At 39.9% G+C, this 7,360-nt stretch overlaps 1 non-coding gene across 1 annotated transcript; it reads left to right on the top strand.

The window, feature by feature from the left end:
* Nucleotides 1-6,897: 6,897 nt before the first annotated feature.
* On the top strand, nucleotides 6,898-6,970 carry TRNAG-GCC (transfer RNA glycine (anticodon GCC)). The gene has a single exon. It is a non-coding gene; the product is annotated as a tRNA-Gly (tRNA).
* Nucleotides 6,971-7,360: the final 390 nt, after the last annotated feature.

The following is a 7,360-nucleotide window of genomic DNA, read 5'->3' as shown; positions in this document are numbered from 1 at the left end:
GAAAGGAGATGGGCAGGTGGAGTTGACCTGTCACACAGTGAAAAGCAGGGACGATGCCTAATCCCAGGGGACTCAAAATGACAGTGCAGTGTGGTAAATGATGTAGGGAAAGGCAGTGCAGCCAAGTTCATGGGAGAAGATGGTGCTAAGGAGGGTAGGTAGCTAAATCATGCATGAGCAAAGGCAAATCTGGGGAATTCGTAAAATCAAACTACATTTGAGGGTATTAGTTTAGCGACAGTGAACAGACTAATATTGTGTATGCTATCATTTACTTAAAATTAGATGAAGCAATAAGGAAAACTAGAAAACATGGCCTGAATATGAGTAATTATCTGAAAAGAAGAGAAGGGACCTGAATTACTGCAGGCCCCTGAAAGCAAGAGAATTTCATCCAGGGATGGGAAACTCTAAATAAATAAGACTAGGTAGGAAATACCAATACAAACCTTCCAAATAATTTAAAACTTTGCTGATTTTTTTTTTGGTCGTGCCTTGTGGCTTGTGGGATCATAGTTCCCTGACCAGGGATCAAACCCGCGCCCCCTGCAGTGGAAGCGCGGAGTCATAACCACTGGACCGCCAGGGAAGTCCCTAAAAATTTGCTGCTTTCTTAAGGCAGCGTTTAACTTTTTACACTGCGAGCTGGCAGAGTGACAGACTCCACCTCTCTTTCAAGTACTACATGGTATAAGTAACGTGGCAAAAACAAAAACAGAAGGAACACAATCGTGTCATTCAAGTCAAAGTTTCCCACGAATGCCAACCTGAAATGTACAATAGATAGTTGGAATTATTTTATCCTCATTATAAGTGAACAGATAAGATGGGGTCTGTTATTTTTACTAAAGCAGACGTAGTAGGGCAGTTTCATTTCTACATTCTGATCAAGCTAATGTACTCTTTTCTCTCTTTGCTGTCTGGCTGTGAAGTGTGCATGCGTGTGTGTACGTGATGATCCACCTAGCAAAATGCGCCCATCTTTGGAAATATTATCTGTAAAACTCTAAATGACTTGTTAAAATGGTAATATTTAGAGTTGCTTACAATTATGAGAATAAATAAACCCTGTCCAAATGGGAACTAGTCTAAATCATCATTCTAGTTCTGAGAATCTGGTGATGTCATAATGGTGAGTTTCAAGGTTGTGTTTATTTGGTTTACGCTCAGGAACATTTCCCTTATTCCTCCTCACCTTGCTTTGACCCACCCATATCTGCTAAGAGCCCTGCTTTTTTTTTTTTAATTAATTTATTATTTATTTATTTATTTATTTTTGACAGTGTTGGGTCTTCGTTGCTGCGCACGGGCTTTTCTCTAGCTGCGGCGAGCGGGGGCTTCCCTTGTTGCGGAGCACGGGCTCTAAGCACGCAGGCTCAGCAGTTGTGGCTCACGGGCTCTAGAGCACAGGCTCAGTAGTTGTGGCACACAGGCTTAGTTGCTCCACGGCATGTGGGATCTTCCCGGACCAGGGCTCGAACCCATGTCCCCTGCATTGGCAGGCGGATTCTTAACCACTGCGCCACCAGGGAAGTCCAGCGCCCTGCTTTTTGTTTCATCATTGTAATAACTGTATAGTCTAGTGATTTCTGTTTTCCATACTAATCTTCCTTGAGTGTAAAAACTGTATCTTTCCAGCTATGCTTACCCGGGGGGACACGTCAGGTTCTGGCTCAGGACAGGGTATTGGATGATGTATAAATGAAAGCAGATTGCCCCTTCACTGGATTGTGAATGCCTCTACACGGTTCTTTGCATTTGGGTGGGTAGATTGGGCACTGGCACAATAGTCGATCTGTAAACTGCATGGATGGCAGTTCAGAAGGAAATCCTAAAACTAAAACTCTATGTCCCGACAAAGGTGTGAGGAATGATCTTCAAAAAGCCTAAATAGATCCAGGTTTTGAGACACGGGGTGACAGGGAATGTTCAAAGGACTATTCGATCATTTGTTTTGCATCAGAGCTGCCCATACAACCACCTGCATTTGTCATGCTTGTCAGGGTTAGAACACTGACTTTCATCCTGCCTTTGTTACTGAGAAGTGGGTTTTTATTTTATTTTGTTTTGTTTTTTGGCTGTGTCACACGGCTTGCAGGATCTTAGTTCCCCCACCAGGGATCAAACCTGGGCCGCCGCAGTGAAAGTGCCGAGTCCTAACCTCTGGAACGCCAGGGGATTCCCAGAGAAGCGGGGTTTTGTAATATCAACTGCACTAGTTGTGACAACTTTGGAAACTAGAACTATCCTCTCCATTAAAGATGAAGTGACTTTGGTGCTTGGGACTAGGCTTCGTGACTTGTCTGGCTCACACAGTGAGTTGACAGCTATGAGGGCACCCCTGATTCTACCAGTTCTCCAGTAACTGCCACTATGTGTTTCAAGAGGGGACACCGTCAGCAGAACACATTGCCAGGTGAGGAAACCCATGAGAGGTAAGCCAGACACCGGCATTGTCTCCTTCAGTGGGTGATGCTTACTGGTAAGTCAAGTAATGAGCGTAATTGCACCCCAGGGAGGGGTTACCACCATGACTGAGCAAAGTTGTTTCTAATCTCCTGTTTTCATCCATACAAAAGACACACCCCGCCTTTGCCTACACATTTCTATAAAACACAGCACTTCTATAGCAAAGAGACTACTCTTCCCCAAGTAGTGCAAATCCAGATTCTGTATGGGATATGACACCCGTGTGGATAGTATATATTGCTGCTATTCTTCCTGAATTTTAATTTCTGGAGGCATAAGATACTTTCTTTTTCACTGAGATTATTGAAGAAGACTAAGTAAAGCTATCTAATTAGATGTAAGTAGCTATTACTAAAGTATTTAGGCTAACCTAGGCTGGAAGATACTGCCTAACTGAGTCATAGGAAAGAGAAAGAAATCTTCTCACCCAGAGTTTAGTGATTTCTGTTTGTTAGGGCATGCTATCAAATCCTTTAAGAATGACTTTTTAAAATTTACAAAAATACATGTTTATACAATAAAATGAAGAATACAGTCATATGTTTAAAAAAGCGATCAATAATTTTACTGCCCAGAGATAATCACTTGCTAATATTTTGATGTGTTTGCTTCCAGAAAGTTTTCTATGCCCAAGCTGAACTGCCTACATGTGCTAATGCCTAGGCACCTATCAACCAGTTGCTAAGTAAAACATACCAGAAAGCAGATAAAAACAGGTAGGGCTGAAGATATTAATAAAGACGTCATCCTCAAAACTGTGGGGAAAAAAATCAAGAAAAGACGTGCAGTCATACAGCTTGTAGGGCTTCAGAGACCACTAGCGCAATCTTTTCCTCTGTGATGGGACCCTGAGAGAGAATGCGACCAGCTGAGAGCCAGAACTAAAATCCAGGAGCCGAGGCTTTCGGCATCATCTCCCTGTTCTCACAACGCTTATAACCAACTTTGTTAGGTACAGGACTGGATTTAATGATTCATGAACTCCGGCTCATCAGCTGCGGCACGCGGGATCTTTCGTTGTGGTGCACGGGCTTAGTTGCCCGGTGGCATGTGGGATCTTAGTTCATGGACCAGTATTCGAAACGGGGTCCCCTGCATTGCAAGACGGATTCTTAACCACTGGACCACCAGGGAAGTCCCAATGAACACTGGCTTTTTGGGTTTTTTTGTTTTGTTTTGTTTTGTTGGCTGCACTGAGCGGCATGCGGGATCTTAGTTTCCTAACCAAGGATCGAACCCAGGCCCCCTGCAGTGGAAGCACAGAGTCTTAACCACTGGACAGCCAGGGAAGTCCCTGAAGTCTGGCTTTGAAATGAACATGCTTGGTATGAGAGGGGAAGAATAATATAATGTCAGCAGATCCTTTTTAACCCACCCAAATGATATTTGGTGGAGATTAAGTCCACTACTTAAGTGTTTAGTCAGAGAATGTGAGAATAGCAAGAAACTTGAGTGGTCCTATACAGTTTATGGCCCCATTATATAGATAGGAAAACTGAGGCCCAAAGAGGTAAGATGATTTGCTAAGGATGCTCAGCCAGTTTGTGGCAGAACTGGGAGTAGATCTCACCTCCTGACTCCAAGGTTCTAAAAACAGTGTAGAATGTCATGCTCATGAACATCAAAAGAGAACTTCCAAATGATCCCACATACTCCGGATCAACAGGTGCTCCCTTATTTTGCCTTCCTCACTCTGCCTTCAATCGGACTATTCCAAATGTGATAACGAACCTAGGCAATGGTCAATCATGACTACCAACGTCACAAGAAGAGACTATTGGCAGTGATGTGCCTCATGATTTGGATGTATGAAGTAGTTGCCAAAAAATTCAAATCTGAATCAGAATAAAGCATAGGGGACTTCCCTGGTGGTCCAGTGGTTAAGACTCCGCGCTCCCAATGTAGGGGGCCCGGGTTCAATCCTTGGTTGGGGAACAAGATCCCACATGCCGCAACTAAGACCCGGAGCAGCCAAATAAATAAATAAATAAATATTTTTTTAAAAAAGAATAAAACATACATCCCTATCAAATATCTAGGAGGTAGAAGAATATGTTATAGACTTCCAGGAATATAATCAGAAAAATCTAGAATGTGGGAAACCAACAGGACAAATAACTTGGCTTCTTCAGTAAATAAGTACCAAGAAAAAATAAGATTGAAGTGGGGAAATCTACATATTTAAAAGACCTGAGAGGGACTTCCCTGGTGGTTCAGTGGGTAAGACTCTGCGTGCCCAGTGCAGGGGGCCCAGGTTCCATTCCTGGTCGGGGAACTAGATCCTGCAGGCATGCTGCAACTAAGAGTTCATATGCCCCAACTAAAGATCCTGCATGCTGCAACTAAGACCAATAAATAAATAAATAAATATTAAAAAAAAAGACCTGAGAAGACAAATAAGTCACATGCAATGTATTGGCATTGTTTGGATCCTGATGTGAACAAACTGTTAAAAAAAAAAGACACAGGTACATTAATACCAACCTTACAGAAATAAAAAGGATCATAAGGGAACTTTATGAACAACTGAATGCCAACAAATTAGATAATTTAGATGAGATGGATACATTCCTAGAAGGACACAAACTATTGAAATTGAAATTTAAGAGGACATAGAAAATCTGAATAGACATAACAAGTAAAGAGATTGAATTAGTAATAAAATAACAAAACAAAACAAAACTACCTGCAAAGAAAAGCTAAGGCCCAGACAGCTTCACTAGTGAATTTTATGAAACATTTAAAAAAGAATAAATAGCAATATTTTATAAACTCTTCTGAAAAAAAAAGGAGGGAATACTTCCCAGCTCAACTCATTCTGTGTGGCCAGTATTACCCTGGTACCAAAAACAAAGACATCACAAGAAAATTAGAGACCAATACGTCTTATGAATATAGATACAAAAGTCTTCAACAACATACTAGCAAATAAAAATTCAGCAACATATTAAAAGGATTACATACCATGACCAAGTGGGATTTATCCCAGGAATTTATCCTAAGTTGTTTTGACATTTGAAAATCAATGTAATACACAATACTTAATAAAGGACAAAAACCACATGATCATCAAAATAGACACAGAAAATGGACTTGTTAAGATTCAAAAGTCTTTAAGGATAATGATAAAATACTTGACAAACTAGGAAGAAAAGAGACCATCCTCAATCTGATAATGGCCATATATGAAAAACCCACAGCTAACATCATATTTAATAGTGAAAGACTGAATGTTTTCCCCCTAGGATCGTGAATAAGACAAGGAGGTCCACTCTCACCACTTCTGTTCAACATTGTACCAGAAGTTCTAGCTGGAAAATTAGACAAGAAAGTGAAATAAAAGGGATCCAGTTTGGAAAGGAAGAATCAGAAAGAATCCCTATTTGCAGATGACATGATTTTGTATACAGAAAATGCCAAGGAAGCCACTGCAAAACTAATAAATGAGTTCAGCAAGGTTGCAGGATACAAGGTCGATATGCAAAAATTAATTATATTTCTATACACTTGCAATGAACATTCTGAAAATGAAATTAAGAAAACAATTCATTTATAATAGCATCAAAAAATACAGGAATAGATATTCTGCAAATGAATTCCAGAAGTTATACTATGAAAACTACACATTGATGAAAGTAATAAAAATGATCTAAATAAATGGAAAGATATCCATGTTCATGAATCAGAAGACTCAGTATTAAGTGGCAATACTCTTCAAACTGCTCTACAGAGTCAATGCAGTTCTTACCAAAATTATGACTGCCTTTATTTCAGAAATGGACAGGCTGATAGCAAAATTCATATGGAAAATCAAGGAACCCCAAATAGCCAAAACAATCCAAAGAAAAATAAAGTTGAAGGGCTTACATTGCCCGATTTCAAAAAATTACTACAAACCTACAGTAATCAAAACAGTGTAATACTGGCATAAGAATACACATGTCAGTGGAATAGAATTTACAGTCCAGAAATAAACCCACACATTTATGGCCAACTGGTTTTTGATAAGGGTGCTAAGACAATTCAATGGAGGAAGAATAGGTTTCTTAACAAATGGTGCTGGGACAACTGAATAGGTACATGCAAAAGAGTGAAGTTGGACCCCTGCTTTATACCATATATAAAAATTGACTCAAAATGGGTCAACGCCTAAATGTAAGAGCCCAAAGTGTAAGACTCTAGGAAGAAAATGTAGGATTATACAATGGTTTCTTAGATACCAAATACAAAGCGACGAAGAAAAAAAATAGATGAATTTGACATCAAAATTAAAAACTTTTGTGCTTTGAAGGGCATTATCAAGAAAGTGAAAAGGCGACCCACTGAATGGGAGAAAATATTTGCAAATCATATATATGATAAAGGACTTAAATTGAGAATATATAAAGAACTTTTACAACTCAATAATAAAAAAGACAACATGGACATTCCCTGGTGGTCCAGTGGTTAGGACTCTGCACTGCCACTGCAGGGGGCCCGGGTTCAATCCTTGACTGGGGAACTACGATTCTGCAAGCTGCCTGGCCAAAAAAGACAATACAATTAAAAAATGGACAAAGATCTGAATAGACATTTCTCTGATGAGAGATCCAAGTTGGCAAATAAGCATATGAAAAGATGCTTGACATCACTAGTCATTAGGTAAATGAAAATCAAAACCACAGTGGGGGACTTCCCTGGCGGTCCAGTGGTTAAGACTCTGAGCTTCCCATGCAGGGGGCATGGGTTCGATCACTGGTTGGGAAACATTTTAGTTTTTTATTGAAGTATAGTTGATTTACGACATTGTGTTAGTTTCTAGTGTACAGCAAAGTGATTTAGTTTTATATATATTCTTTTCCATTATGGTTTATTACAGGATATTGAATATAGTTCCCTGTGCTATACAATA

Source organism: Balaenoptera ricei, chromosome 7 (assembly GCF_028023285.1).
Source record: "Balaenoptera ricei isolate mBalRic1 chromosome 7, mBalRic1.hap2, whole genome shotgun sequence".
Classification (NCBI taxonomy): Eukaryota; Metazoa; Chordata; class Mammalia; order Artiodactyla; family Balaenopteridae; genus Balaenoptera; species Balaenoptera ricei.
This window is presented reverse-complemented; position numbering and strand designations above follow the sequence as displayed.